This window comes from Leptosomus discolor, chromosome 4 (genome assembly GCF_034619465.1).
Source record: "Leptosomus discolor isolate bLepDis1 chromosome 4, bLepDis1.hap2, whole genome shotgun sequence".
NCBI classification, from domain to species: Eukaryota; Metazoa; Chordata; class Aves; order Leptosomiformes; family Leptosomidae; genus Leptosomus; species Leptosomus discolor.
Genome location: NC_141394.1, coordinates 76019 through 92137, shown reverse-complemented (window position 1 = coordinate 92137; position 16119 = coordinate 76019). Strand labels below are relative to the sequence as shown.

The window sequence follows — 16119 nt, the reverse complement described above, 5'->3', positions numbered from 1 at the left end:
ACCCCAGTACGACGGCCTCCCTGTCGCACCCAGCACCGAGTCCCACGCGAAACCGAAAATGCATCTGGGGAAAGGGGGGGGGGGGGGGGGGGGAAGAGTGAGGGGGGGGGAAGAGTGAGTGTGTGTGTTTGTGTGTGTGCCGCCGGAGCCACCCCCGGCCCGGCCACCCCGAGGCCGGCCGCCGCACCTCGGCGGCCGCCCCTGGGACGGGACAGTCCGGCGACCCGCGCCCCCCTCGCAGCGCAGCCGCCCGTTCGCTCCCCCCCCCCCCCAGGGCCGTCTGTCACCGCCCGTCCCACCCGCCGCGGCGGCAAGAACCGGCGCTGCGCCCTTACCGTGCCCGGACGCCAGCTCCGTCACCCGCCCGGGCCGGGAGCACGAGGCAGTGGGCGCCGCCCGGGGAGAGCCAGGGCCACCCCGCGGCGGGAGGGGCGGGCTCAGCAGCGCAACCTGCCCGGCCCCGGCCGCGCCGCGCCGCCACCGCCTCTGCACATGCTCGCGCCGCCCGGCGCGCGGGGGCGCTGCGAGCATGCGCGGCCGCCCCGCGCCTGCGCAGGGGCCCGTTGAAGCCGTTGCCGTTGTCCTAGCAGGGGCGCGAGGCTTCGCTGAGGGAGAGGCTGTCAGCGCGGCGGCGGGCGGGCTGCGCGCCTCCGTCACGGCTGCCCTCCCTCCTTGTCCCGAGGGGTAGTCCGGATCTTCGTGTGGAGGGCTGAGGGGAGTCTATGGACAGGATGCAGAGAGCGAGCCTGAGGGGAAAAACCCGTGGCAGGCGAGGTCTCGGTGACCCTCAGCTGCGGCCCTGCATCGGAAAGGGGTGCCTGCTTTGAAAAATATCTCCCAACGCTTGGATGCAGCCCTAGGTGGGTAGTAGTTTTCTGCAATTGGCTTTGGTATTTAAGAGAATGAGCTGTCCCTGTGTCTAAGCAGGTGTGGAGCCCCAGGCGTGCAGAAGAGATTTCAGCCAGTGACTTGTAGGGGCAACGCTGAAATGGCAATTTCAAGTTTTCTTCAATAACTCTTTTTGTGCACACAGTTTTTGAAATCAGCCAAATTCATAATGCAGCATTTGTTACTGCCTTGTCAATATGAGATATGCTGTTGTCAGAGTCTGCCCACAAACCAAGTACATGCAGAGACTGTCTTGATGTAGCCTGGTCTGACAGGTTTAGGACAGAATTGGTCTTCTCCTTTACAAATATTGGGCTTTAACTGTTATACATACCCTTCTTCGTGTTTCACAGTAATAAACGGGAGCTTTAGCTGAATAGGAGACATTATGTTTTCATTACAGAAAAAAAAAAAAAAAAACAAACACAAAAAACCCCAGCAAACCCACATTGCCAAGGAGACTTTCAACATTGCAAAGCCGCTTGCTCAAAAGGAGCTTCAAACTGCAGGTTTTCCGGTCAAAATTATTTGGGCCCCCTTGCGCCTGTACATTGTAAACGTCTGGCACTCTCATTTCTAACAGGAGCCTTCCAAGCTCTGAGCAGCGCTACACACGCACATTCTCCTCGCCTTCATCAGTGCGCAAAAGCACTTCTCCGCTACATCTCATTCCCATCTGACAATCCACGCTTACTGCTCCCTTGGTGCTCCTGCTCATCTCCTCCACGGAGTCTGATTTCCAATCCTCAGTTTCTGCCTGAAGCATGTTACCATCTACTGCTCTGCAGGTCTGGCTCCCATTTCTTATCCGTTTGAACTGGATATTTCTTTCCTCTGCATCTTCGGGGCATCAGCTTCCTTTCCTAAGGAAATAGGGTCTTTCAGGGGTCTTTAGGCCCTAGAATGTGACTGCTTTTATAGGTTACATAGAAATCACATTTTCCCAGGATATGTAACATGGGCAGTTATTTTCCCCAGGGATGGCACAAACAGGCTAGAGAGTTGGGTGCAGAGGAACCTAATGAGATTCAATAAGGGCAAGTGTAGGGTCCTGCCCCTGGGGAGGAGTAGCCCCATGCACCAGGACAGGCTGGGGGTTGACCTGCTGGAGAGCAGCTCTGCGGAGAAGGACCTGGGAGTTCTGGTAGACAACAACTGGACCATGAGCCAGCAATGTGCCCTTGTGGCCAAGAAGGCAAATGGCATCCTGGGGTGCATTAAGAAGAGTGTGGTCGAGGGAGGTTCTCCTCACCCTCTACTCTGCCCTGATGAGGCCACATCTGAAGTGCTGTGTCCAGTTCTGGGCTCCCCAGTTCAAGAGAGACAGGGAGCTACTGAACAGAGTCCAGCAGAGGGCTACAAAGATGATGAGGGGACTGGAGCATCTCTCCTATGAGGAAAGGCTGAGAGACCTGGGGTTCTTGAGCCTGGAGAAGAGATGGCTGAGAGGGGACCTTATCAACGCTTATATCAATCTCTAAAGGGCAGGTGTCAAGAGGATGGGGCCAGGCTCTTTTCAGTGGTGCTCAGTGACAGGACAAGGGGAAATGGGCACAAACTGGAGTACACGAAGTTCCACTTGAACCTGAGGAGGAACTTCTTTACTCTGAGGGTGGCAGAGCCCTTGAACAGGCTGCCCACGGAGGTTGTGGAGTCTCCTTCTCTGGAGACATTCAAAACCTGCCTGGATGCGATCCTGTGCAACCTGCTCTGGGTGACCCTGCTTTAGCAGGGGGGTTGGACCAGATGATCTCCAGAGGTCCCTTCCAACCCCTACCATCCTGTGATTCTGTGATCTCCTTGACAAGAAAGGTAGCCCTAAAAATATCAGGCCTGTGCTGTGAAGCATGGAAACGTTGGAGATTCTTTCCCTCCAAAGATGTGTCAGGCAATATTAATAATAGATGGTGCTACCGGCAGTCTCTTATGTAAGCAGCCACTACTGAGGCATAAACTGAAACGTTGCCGTCACTTTGTAATAAAGCACACATCACAGCAAAATTGGGGTCTTGGCACGTGCTAAGCCTGCCAGACATTTAATAAGGCATACACCCAGATATCATTAATTACAGAATTTGCTACAAGTTTACATTAAGCAATATGGATGAGAGATACCACTGTTAGATCTTTTATCTTTAAGAGGAAGTATCAAACCACATGGGGGAAAAAATATCATTTATTAACAATATGGCTGACATCCATGTTGCTATTAGAAATTACAGTGTTCAGTCTTTGCACATTAGAAAATGTAATTATTTTAACTTTCTAGCATACAAATTGTATCAACAAAGTTGTAAAGTTAGAATCTCCTAGACAGTGGATGATGGAAGTTCTCACTTTATAGGCCTTGGGCTTAGGTCTGAGATGGCAGCTGACAATATAAAATAAATTAAAGAAAAGAGCAAGTCAAGAAAAGGGTATGATATTGGGAGGAAAAGATTAAAGGGTTCCTGACAAAAATTGCCTTGTTATAGACTGGAAGTAAGTATAGCTGGGTGGGAGTTTTGGCCTTTGACACCAGTTCTTTTGCAGTCTGGCACACCTACGTGCTGTCAGCTTCATCTTTAGTGCTTAATTAGTCTTGACTTGACATGGTCACTGTTTTAGTTAATTTTTTTCTTCTCTTCCTTCTTTCTATGGGTCCAACTTAAAATTCAGAAAAAGAATAAAACCTCTTGCCATGATCCTTTTCACAGAGAAGAGCAGCAAACACCTTCTTTCAAAACACAGGCCCACTGTCAGCTGAACAAAAGCCATATAAACCAAAACTGCTTTGTACATCCCAATAGCTCCTTCATGGAGTCGCTGGGCATGAGGGGACACAGCCACCACTTAGGGGTGCTCTGAACATAGACTTTAAGTGGTCCCTTCTGTAATGCTGACGTTTGTTTTCCTGCCACCTGGCCTATGCAGGTTTATTTTTAAAACTGTTTATTCCGTTTTTCTCCACCCTCCATTTGGATGCCACGGGACAAATGTTTCTGCATCCTACTTTATCTATGCGACCCCCCCCTTCTCATTTTTTCTTCTAACAAGCTGAGCTGTGCAGTCATTTTCAGTGGAAGGTCAGCAGCACCTCTCTGGGAGTTGTGGCAGGTGCTCTCTTGAGTGTAGAGACCTGTGCTGCTTTGCAGAGAAAGCAGTGGTTTGAGGTAATCACAGTGGCATCTTCATTTATTTCTCTGCTTCTGCTTTTTGTTTGGTTTGGGGCTTTTTTCATAAAACTAGAGTAACTCTTCATGTGAAAAATTGTGTTTCTCTTAGGAACAGCTCTTTTTGGTTTACCTCAAGCTAGTTGGAAAGCTATGCAGAAAAATATTAAACTTCAAAATTAAAAAAGGAGGGCCACCAAGGGATTTGGGTCAGTACAGCTGGATGAATTTTGAAGCTATACAAGTGATGCAGCTATCATCAAAAAAAAAAAAAAAAAAAAAAAGACGTGGTCCTTCTCACCCACTCATGAGGTAGACCTGCACTCAATTCAAAGCTGCTATTGCCGGGTTACTGCTGTGTGATAACATGGGGTCAGCAGTTCAACAGATGCTCCTCTGCCCCTTTTGCATACAGAAAGCTGCGGTCCTCATTGCTTTTGAAACACTGGTCCTCAAAAGACTGTAGCCTATCCAATTCTGTATGCTGAGTTTACTGCCTTTGGTTGTTCAGATTAAAGGGGAAAGTTATACTGATTCAGACCCAGAAGTATGACCCAGAAGAAATGACCCAGAAGAAATAAGGGAGTGAGGGTCCCACAACACTTCTGTCAGTCAGTCCATTCTGTAAATCATTATTAATGAAGTAGCAGTAACTCTACAGGTGTAATTAGGGATTTTTACTTCCTGGCCAGACTGTTTTGTGAAAACTCTAAAAGCAGAGCAATGGTAAAAATTATTGATAATTTCCAAATTAAGAATGTCAATATTTGTTTTCTTTCTTGTGTGTTTTTTTTTTTTTTTTACATGAACTTTAATAATCGGCTCCATATTGTGCTTATAGTCATAGAAAATCATCCCATTTTGCTGTGCAGCATTACAACATGACTAAATTAAGCTATGTTTTAGCCTAAGGAAACAAGCTTTATTGAGACCTAGCTCTCTGTGTCCATCCATCTGTCTATCATTCCTTTCCTTTTGACATGGTTTGCCAATTTGAGCTCAATTTTATAAAAAGGTAGGGATCTCAAAGATAAGCTCCTACAAGTTTCAAAAATGTAAGTTATCAGGGCAGACGAGACCAACATCAGTGTGTGTCCCCAGCAGAAAGCAGCTATTTTTTATGCTGACTCACAGCAGCCAGTTGAGTTATCGATAAGCATACAGCCTTGTACCAGCTGCAGCACTGCTATTTCTTAGCTGACTCACTTTCTCCCCTGCTAAGGAAAGGCATTTGAGGTATATGGAAATGTAAGGGAAAACTGGTAGCACTATGGGATTAGAAGTCATGACGAACGCCTCATGGGGCAGCAGTGAAAAGATCACACAGACCACAGAGGATACAGTTGGGATTACAGAGATAAAGACAACAAGGGAACTTGTACGTAGACCACAAATCCATGGTAAACCAAGCATTCCAGGAGACCTTGCTTTGTATACAGCCATGGGAAATGTGAAGCTGTGGACACGCACTAAAAGTGCTTAAAAGGCATCCTAACTGAAGCCCTGCTAGGTCTTGGATACATACCATGTTACCATTTCATTGTAAACCTATAAACTCAGCATTTTCAAGTAAGTTCTAAGCATTAAATTATCCGAAATAAACATGGTCTGCAGAAATCAAACTCTAAATCCAATCCCTATGCTTGCTAAAACTTAACAGTTGGATTCTAGGATATTCATTGTCAGCCTGCTACAAAGGATGTCACTGGCTGCTGCTTTATACATTCCTGTAGCTGTCTGCCAGCAGGAAGGAAATTCCTGATGGGTTGTTTGGGATGGATAATATTGTTGTATGCATTTGTCCCAGAAATGACCACTTCACTAACACAACTCTGAAACATTTGAATGGTCTTGGTTTTACATAAGATGATGCTAAGGCCCCACCAAGCCCTCACAGGAAAAAAAAGTATTTCATTGTGAGCCGAGAGCTCAAAGATTATTGCTGATGGAAAAATACCACTCAGAACAGCATGAAGCAGGAGTAGTCTGGACAGTGTCCTGTCCTTGATTTGCTGTACCCCAGTGCAGAGCAGACACAAAAGTCAGGAGGCCAGTTCCTCATCTGTCCTGCCCATGGGGTTTGTTTTTGCAGTGGACCAAGTTAGGCAGATCCAAAATGGAGAAGGCTATTTTGACACACCACTGATAACTGGAACAGATCTTTAGTGCCAGTTCCAGGCAACTGCAGGTAGCAGTACTGCAAATGCTGAGTCCAGAAAGGGCCACTAGATATTTATTTCATACGTGGCAAAGCAACAAATGTTGCCCCAAGTCCTACAGTACTTAGTGCAAAAGCTGCCAAAATATGACAGAGAAGTAGTGGAGGATGGCACCAGTGCTTTCAATCCCTGCCTCTGCAAGGTGCTTGTCAAACAACCAGTCGATCCTAGAAAGCAAATCAGCATTCACACTTTACAGGGACAGGCATCCCATCTCCCAGAGCCATTCCTCCCTGCAGGGCTGGGGGTAATATGCCTTCCTGTCCCAAACTGTGGATCAGGGTAATTTGGCATGCACAAGCAAGGCTCACCAGCTTTTGCAATTGTTTTTGCAGGGATATCGGACATAGTTTGAGGTCTATAGATCTGATGATTCACCTATTTCTAGATATAAATAGATCTGGATAAATACCATATAAATAAAGGTTCCATCTGTGAAGAATTCTGGATCCAAAAGGTTTAAGGCAAAGATTCAGACTTCTTGTTGCCCCCGAATGCAAGGTTTCTGTGCTATGAGGACACAGGGCTAGTGTCAGCTTAACTCAAACTTCCTATCTACCTTTTGATTTTTTTTATGCTGTAGGCTACTAAAGCACCTTATATTTTACAGTAAAGTCCATTAAATTGAATGTCTAATCCTAATCTTTTCTGAATTAGTTGTATCTCCTTTATAATTTCCCCTAATGGCCTACAAGTTAGAAGAGAAGAAAATAAAATAAAACCTCAAACCAAAAAAAAAAAAAAAAAAAAATCAAACACACACCCTCCTTTCCTTAAAACTACAATGCTGCTTTGCTTGTGAAGTAGGTAAGCGCAAGAAGCTTCTGATCCTCAGCATTGCAGGAGCTGTAACATCACTAAAGGGAGTTATGCCATTAGAGCAGGGGAGCAATGCAATGCTGAACGAGCCCGTTTCAGGCACGATTTTACCCTTGAATAAATTTGTGCTGCTTTAAAGAAAGAAGGAATTACTTGGATATAGAGGAGGAAAGTCCATAGCAGTTTGTTACTGTACATTAGATATATTTTAAAATAAAACAATTGCAACATTTTAGAAAAAAAAAAGGATCTAAGAATAAGTGTGAAAGAGGACTCTGCCTCATTTTCACTCCAAAAAACCATGGGATGTACATGACATGTTAATTTTCTTAATTTAGACATAGCAGAACCCTCACAAGAGACCCTTCTGGTACAGGGAAGCTCTTTGGAAACTGTGGTGTTTTGCAAGAAGAAATTTCTTATGAAGACTCTCTAGTTTGTTTTCAACTGTTTTGCTTTAAAGAAAAATTAAATAATTGTCATCAAAGACATATTTATTTTTCACAGCATTATATTTCAGCATTGGAAATTATTTTTCATCTGGGAACATCCAAGCTCTGCAATTAGTAAATATCTTCATGGAGATAGTGCCTGAGTGAGGATAACTCAGAACTGGTACGGAAGACAAGATTCTAAGAAGAGACATTCTGAAAGCAAATGACAGGGGGTGGAAATCAAGCCATTAAAGTTTTTCTCATAAAGTAACACTTCAAAGACCTTCTCTCTTTGTTTATAACCAGGACTGGATACTTTGTGTAACCTCTGATAGGATTATGAGAGTGTCTCTACAAAAATACAGTACCATTTACCCAGGCTGGTACAAGATACCACAGACCTAAACAGTGAAGAGGTAAAGAGGAGAGTGGTTTTGCAAGTACATGGCACTGTTTATCCAGAGGAGCCGTGTGTTTATTAAGTAATGACACTAAGACAAGAGGATCTTGACAGCTACACGACACTATTCACCAGGCCTCGTAGAACAAAAGGTGCCATATATCTCAGCAATTAGAGAATCTCAACAGGAACCAAGGACAAGACTGCACAGCTCTGTTAGATAAGACAACTTGCAAGAGAATCAGAAGAACTCAGACTACAAAGCTCTGTTAGATAAGATAACCTAAAAGAAATATCATTAAAAAAATTTCCCTCAAAAAAGTCAAGGGAAGTCTGAACTTTTCAACTTTAGGAAACAGTGCGCAGGCTTAATAGGCTTATTAATATTAACTTCTCCGCCCAGGAGATGCATAATGACATGATAATGAAACAGACAATGCATGATGCAAAGAGGGGGGTACATGTTAAGGGGTAAAAATGTAGTCTATGTAATAGGTGGATGGGGAAGTCTGTGCCCTTGTAGTACCTTAGCCAATGGGGAATGGGAGAGGGTCCTATGCAGCCAGGAAATTAGGATAAAAAGGGGGGCTGTGACCCCAGCAACTCTGAGAGACCTCACAGGATATGCCCAGTGGACTCTCCCTTTATTCAAATAAAGTTTATTTTTACAGGGCTCCTCTGTCTCCTTTGTGAACACTGAGTGCTGGTGCCAGGATTTTCGGCACACCTCCTTCTTCTGCTGATAATTGTAATAAGTGAAAAGGGGCAAGACTGCAGATTTTGATTTTATAGAACTTCATTAATCATTTAAATGGAAACAAAGGCATTCACATCCAGCCTCATTGTGTTCCCACTGGCAAGAACTGTCAAGCCCTGAACAGTTAGTCCAGGTTTGTCTCCTTTCGTATTATAATAGCCTCAGAACCAAATACTTTGCATTGGAAATTAGTCACTTACTACAACAGTGGAATGAAAAGGATGTGTATGATTTGGATTTTCTCCAAACCACAACTTCAAAAAATCAACCCAAATTTATCCAGTGAAAAAAAAGCATACATTATTAATTTATTCCTGTATTGTTCAACTTCACGCTTTGGGGACGTGGGATTCTTTCTGTTATAGCTTTTAGTAATCGTACTGCTTTTGATTTAGTGCCCTCTTCTGCTTGATAATGTGAGTGCATGTTGCCCAATGGTTAATTATTCTCATTTAGTCCTCACTGGAGAATAACATTTCCTGGTAACTGCTGAGAAAGATAATAGCCTCATGCAGGAGAAAAGAAGCCAGAAAAAAATATCACATGACAGGAAGGTGGTCAATGACTCTCCGCAGACCTCTGTAATTTAATTTAATTACAGAGAGGGAAAGAGAAAGAGGATATATGATCTTGATACGTATTACTGTCTCTCCTCTTCCACTTGTTTTCTATATTTTCGCCTTTAATTGAATTGGTTTGCGTACTGTAGTCAATGCTGAACTGAGAAGACGAAGTACGGGTAGACAAACTTCCTGAGGTGAAGCGCAGAAATTACAGCAATGTGTAACACTTATCTGGGGCACAGGCAAAGCTCACACGTTTATCTTTTGAAATACCATTAATCACGAAGGTTTAAAATAAGGAAAACTATATATCAGTAAACAAGCAAGATTTTTAGGTAATTAAGAGACACTGAATCTGCACGTGAAGCTGGTACAAATAATTAACAGACCAGATGAAAAAGTCTTCTAATTCCACAGAAGCTTCCCATTTGTTTGTTATACAGGAGCTGTTGAACATCAATCACCAAAAACCTTAGAGCTCGCTAAAGCCATAATTTGAGTTTGGTAGAACGTCAAGAGGAAGTGCAGAGCATTTGCAGATAGCTAAACCACTAAGCAAATCATGCTGTTTCAACCACCTGTTTGATTACTTGTAGTTCAAGCAAATGGCAGGAACAGCTCCAGCACAGAAACCTCCAGTTTTATCCCTTCTTCCCATCCCTATGAAGTTGGAGGAGGCAACATCTCCTGTAGTATCACAAACAAAGGAGTAAAACCAGAATGCAGGAAAATCCAGTTTCCCACGATGACGTTTGATGCCTGTTGCTCTGGGATGGACTTTATTTCCATCGTTGTGCGCACCTTCCATCTTCTGCAGCAGGTGAGCAGTGCAAGAGCAAAGTGTACAACCAAGAAATACCTTTCCTAAGATCAGAACTATCTGTTTAGCAACACAGATAGCACTCTGGAAATGAGCTAATGCATGGGCAGCAGACCAAGTGACACCAGCTCCTATGTCCTTTCACACAAAATGCCTTCTGTCCCTGCAGGTCTCCTCCCACCCCATACATGCCTGTACCCTCCCAGCTCTCCTCCTGCAGGGCTGCTGGCTCAGTCTTTCACACCTCAACCACCAGCAGAGAAGGAAGAGCATCTGCAGTAGCTGATTATGACCACCAAAGCACTACTCAGCTGCATCGTGTATGTGCATTTGCTCATCTGCTGCTAAACACTACAAAGTAAGCTACTGATCTCCTCAGTCATCACTCATCTGGTAGAAACTTTGTGTCCCTCCCGCCTCTCTGGTAAAACAGAAGTTGGGGTTGACTAGTTGGGTCAAATGAGGGAGAGGAAAAGAGAGAGACCAACAGGTGGAGAAAAAGCACAGCCTTAGTTCTTGGCTTGGTTTGGCTTGTTTTTTTGCAGGTGCTTTTTCTTCCAGAAAAACAGATAGGCAAATAGTATTTCATTACATCAAAGCTTGCTGTACAGGCACAAGAAATATTGGTTAAAGTATTTCACTCTCAGATTTTCTAAATTTTGAGTACCAACTTGCAGTTTGAATGATCTTTTTAAGTAATATGTTTTGTGTTTTTAAGCAGCAAATGAAAATGAAATTTAAATTCCATATTGGCAAACATGGCCAAAGAGTAAAACTGAAACTGAGGTAGTCTTCATCTGACTGCAGCATTTCAGCTAAGCTAATCGCTGCTAGAAGCAACAGGCTCTCATCCTTCACCTGAAGTAGCAGTAGAGGGAGGTGAAACACTTTGCCAGCTGGTTTCACAGATACTTGCTGATGGCAGAGGAGCAGTTTGCAGTTTGGACAAATTCAGGAATCTCAAGCTTTACTCTGAGTTTTGAAATGTATTGTCAAGAACAAACCTTTCCCACTGTCTCCTTCAGTCTTGCTTTACGTCTGCTTTCTGCTGTGATCTTGTTCTCCCTAATGAGGCAACAACTTTCCACCATTTTCTAGGATTCATCACAGCCTTTGTATAGTAAGTCAATAATTCACTTCTCTAGAGACGAGGGACAGAAAAATATTAATCCGTGTGTTACCACTACTAAGTCTAATTACTTAGACTCCAGACTAGCATGACTGATAAAAGTGATCAATGATGGTCAGAGACCACCTAAACTAGTAAGACAAAGAATTTCTGATTAAGCAACGAGGCATTCTGCATGCGCTTATTGGCTACTTATTTTGAAAAGCATCCCTCTGCAAACTGCAAAGTATTTCTGTTGTTAATCTGGGACAATCAAGTGCTGAAGCAAATCATGCTGTGCTAAGTGTCACCACAGCTACAATTTATAGGGTGAGGGCCTTAGGGTTAAGATTAGGGTCAAGGCCTTAGGGTAGATGCACACTCATGCACATAGCACAGAGAGAAGATTGTCATTCACACCCATTATTCATTATAGATTTTTTCATTATTAATATAATAGTAACAAGACAATATTATTTAGCCGATCTGTTGTTTATTACTGCCTAAGAATCCTATTCCATTTCAATGCCTGTGGCATAGCCTTCCAGGGTGATTTTGCTGGCCATTTGGAAGCACTCAATTGCTTTTAAAGTTTTCTGTCTACTTTTATCCCGCTCCCTGTCTTTATTATTAATTATACCTTATCTTTCCTTACCACCCTCCTTTTTAAATTTTCTTTCTATGTCTCCATTTTTGTTCAGTCATTTTTTATATTGTTATATAATTTCCTTTTATTTCCCTAATCCCTGTTGTTTTTAAGATTCTTTCTACTTCTCCATTGCTATTTTTATTTTTTTTCCCTTATTTCTTTAATCCCCATTGCTTTTAAAATTTTCTGTCTACTTTATCCCATTTGTATGTCTGCATTTTGCTGTTGTGCTACAGGTGTAGCCCAGACCATCTTGTCATGCTCAGTATAAAGGGGGAAGGTTTGCTGAGGAAGGGGGGCTCCTGTGGGGTTCCTGCTGGGGTCTGGCTGGGATCTCTCCTCTCCCTGCTCCCAAGGACTGCTCTCCTGTCGATTGTGACTGCTGCACGTTCGTTTGGCCGAGTATAGCTTTGTATACCTCTGTTGGTATTGGTGCTGTCTCGTTAAATCAGATTTCACTTCCACCCACGGGTCTCCTCTCCTTTTCCCGATGCCCCTTCCTGGCTGCTGAAGGGTCATCAGGTGACAGAGCAACTGTTACAGTTTAGCCCTGGATATGGGCTAAAGGTAGACATTTGCTGCCTTTTTTTAAATTTGTTTCTTGTATTTCCTTAGCGCCCTCACTTTTTAAATTTTCTTTCTACATCTGTTTTAGTTCGCTGTCCCTATTTAATAATGTTATTTCCCCAGTACCCATCTCTTTTTAATTCTTCTTTCTATGCCTACTGTTATTATTTCTTCTCTTTCTTTAGTGCACTTTATTTTTTTTTCTCCATTTAGTTTACCATCACTGTTTTCAAATTTTTTTGCTTATTTTCTAATCCCCAGAGCTTTTAAATTTTGTCTGCTTATATCCCATTTGCGGTCTTAATTTTGCCACATTTTAAAAATATTTCCTGTCTTCCTTGGCGCCCTCGCTGTTTAGATATTCTTTCTACCCCTGCATTTTATTTTGCTGTTGCTATCTGTTAGTTCTTTCCTCTCTTGCTACTTTGGCTGTTTTTCCACTCTTTCCTGTCTTAGTCGCTTGGCTTTAAAAATTTTGTTTCTATGTCTGCTTTTATCTAGTTTGCTGTCTGTGTTTAAGTTTTTTGCTTGTCCTCTGCCCAGTCGCTTTTGAGATTTTCTTTCTACATCTCCTTTGACCGAGCTCTCTAATTTTTTTTAATAGTTTTTCATCTCTTGCATACCCCATCACTTTTTAAATTTACTTTACATGTGTGTCTCTGTCAGCTTTTATTTTTCAGGTTTTCTTGTCTTGCCTAATGCAGCTTTTTAGGTTTTCTGTGCCTAATTTTGTCCCAGCCAATGCATTTATCTGTTAATTCTTTCCCGTCAGTCCTGCAGCCCGCACCTCACTTTATAAGTCTCCTTTGTACGTGTCCATTCATTTAGACTGCTGTCTCTGGGTTTTTTGATGTTTTTCCTCTCTCGACCGCTTGGCTTTTAAAATTTTGTTTCTATACACGTACTGGTAATCTAGTTTGCTGTCCCTTATTTTTAGTTCTCTGCCAATCGTACCATAGCTTTTTGCATTTTCAGGTTTCCTTCCATGTCTAGTTTTATTAAGCTCTCTATCGCTGTTTTTTAATCCTTTCCTGTCCATTACATACCCCATTGCATTTGATTCTTTGTTTCTTTCTCAGCTTTTATTCAGTTTGTGCTCCCTATTTCTTTTTCCATTTTCCTTACCCTGTCAGTTTTTAAATTTTCTTTTTATGTCTCCATTTATCTAGTTCCCTTCCCCTTGTTTTCAATTCTTTCCTGTCATGTGCCATGTTACTTTTAAAATTTTATTTCTATGCCTTCACTTACCTAGTTCCCTGTCCTAGGAACTGTAGCCCCTTGCTTTTTATTTTCTGCCTCAAATCTCCCTCTACAGAGCTCCCTTTAACAAGATTTTTAATTTCCTGCCTCTGTTCTGCTCCCTTTCTATTTCTCACTCCATTCATCTTACGTTCTCTAATTTTTAATTTTTTGCCATGTTTGTCGCTTTGTAGTTTGTCTGTCTATGACTGCCTGTATCCAGCTTTATAGTCTTTTAAAAAAGTCCTTTCTGCTTTCTTCCCCTTTTGTAGTTTTCTGTCCATCTCCCTCTATCCAGTTCCCTATCCTTGTAGAATCCACCCCCCTTCACTCTCTCTGTCCCTCTCTGCCATTCCTTTCATCCTACTCTCTCTTACGCCTGTCTGCCCTGCTCCCTCACTCCTACTTATTGCTCCATCTCTCCGTTCCTGTGGCTAACACACCTCTCCATCTACCTCCTCGCTGCACTCCATTTCTCTCTCAACACCTTTGTGCAGTTCCCCATCCCTCTCTCATTCCCAGTATCCCATTTTCTGTCTCCCTGTCCCATACCTCTACCTCCCTCTGGCCTTCCCCTTCCTTTCCTTGTTCTTCTTTTCCTCCTGCCTGCAGGCACTGAGCCTTGTAGCGAACTCACCACTGGAACTTCTGAAGGGTGCGAAGGAACAAACCTTTGCAATCCTGGATGTGTTTCCAGCTGCTGGGCTTGGGGCAAGTGTCTGTGGTTGGGTCTAGGGGAAGGGATGATGCACTGTGGGCCTGGGGGGTTCAGTTCCATACAGGCTCCAGCTGGGGCCCATCCCTGCCCCAGTTCTCCAGATCTCTGCCTGCCTCCTTGCCTATCTCTACCTCTGTCTGCCTTTCAGGCTCTCTGCTTGCCCAAAGCTTTTTGCTCTTCTGCTGGCATTGCCCTGTAAACATTCTACCTTTCCTTTCTATATATTTTCTTTTCTGGCTCCCCGCCAGCTCTTAGTTCATTCTTCCCCATTACTTGTGAAAAGGGCATTTCTAGGTCTCCCTCTAAATGTTTTCTCCATGTCTCCATTTATCCAGGTCCCTGTTGATATTTTTTTATGTCTTCCTGCCTGTCCTCACCTTCATCACCTCTTACATTTGATTTACTGTCTTCACTTATTTAGTTTGCTGACCCTATTTCTCCCACCTGCCACCCTCAGATTTTAATCCCTCTGTTTTTAAAGTTTCTTTTTTATCTCGCCCATTTTAGTTCATCGTTGCTTCTATTTTGTGTGTTTTATAGGTAAAGGAAAGCACACAATTTTTGATCATAACATTGCTATTACATTTAACAAGCTACTCTCCTACACAGCATAGTGTAGAACAACTATCTTTTTCTACCTACACCCCAGAAAAAATAAGTTGAAATCCCTACCTAGTCACGTTGCTGATGCAACAGATAGAGGTACAGTAGAAGAGCAGGGATAGCTGTTTCCAATAGGGGTGGCTTTCTCCAGTCAGCACTTCACACTCCATAAACCAAAGGCAGATGACAAATTCTGCTGCTGCTCCTCCAGCCACCTTTATGTGTTCTGGTGGTTGGACCCGCCCCTTTCCAAGGGCATTGTAGGAAGGTCAGTGGGCAGGGCCTGGGCTATATGAGCCTCAGGCTCTGCTTAGGGACCACATTCTGCTCTGGGGCTTCTCTGGTGTCAGTGATCTGCTGGGCCTTCAGTTAATGGCAACTTTTGAGCTGTCTAAACTTTTTGGGCAGATGTGTTTTGATGCTTGAAGGAGCAGAGAGCTCTGTCTGAGGTCAGAGCTTCAGGACTGGACAAGGTTTGGCTGCATTTATTTTAGAAAATATGCTTGCATGCAGCTTTTTTTTAGGTCAACATTTTTGTTTTCAGTGTTTTGGGCTGGTAAGATGGCTTAGTAGTATGGTTTTTTTTTAATCTAGGTACATTATGGGTTTTTTTGAACCCTTGACTTTATTGAGGATGGAACTAGTTTTGCTGTATACTGTGTTAACTATTGTTGCCATCACTCTTAATAGGACTGATGGCGAGGCTATTGAGCAGTGGTTAGGATGAACATCTTGTATGCATTTCTGAGAGGATGAATTGTGACTTCTCACAAGCACAACAGTAGTTTTCTGTCTTTTGGTGTTTTAGGTGCTGCAAGCAATGATGGCTACAGCATCTGATGCTGGAACTGGAGCAGGTGAGTAGAAGGCCACATTCCTTTTGAGTAGAAGGGTGTTGTGGAAGAGGTCTATGTTGATGCTTACTGCTGGTACTGGTTTTGTGCAGATGAAGAGGAACCTGGTAACCGCAGGAATATCCTGGTTAGCTAATGTGGTATTTTGTCAAGGTTGGATTCAGGGCCCCAGCCCTCTGATAGCTCTGTGGAGGGACTGGTGTTTGGGAGAGGGCTTGGGGAGGAGGGGACGAGGTTGGGAGTTGTAGGGAGGTGTTTTAATAATAACATAGGGGAGAGGGCTGTCCAGGAACTATCCCCTTTGGGCAGGTAAAGGGAGAGGGTTACTC

The 16119-nt window shown here is 43.5% G+C and overlaps 1 protein-coding gene across 2 annotated transcripts in view; it reads right to left on the bottom strand.

Moving 5' to 3' along the window:
- Positions 1-367, bottom strand: part of ELF2 (E74 like ETS transcription factor 2) — a 35389-nt gene extending 35022 nt beyond the window's left edge. For both annotated transcript variants that reach the window (XM_086463782.1, XM_086463784.1), the window contains exon 1: positions 336-367. The gene's annotated coding sequence lies outside the window, so the exon portion shown is untranslated. The remainder of the gene's footprint in view (positions 1-335) is intronic.
- Between the last annotated feature and the right edge of the window lie 15752 nt (positions 368-16119).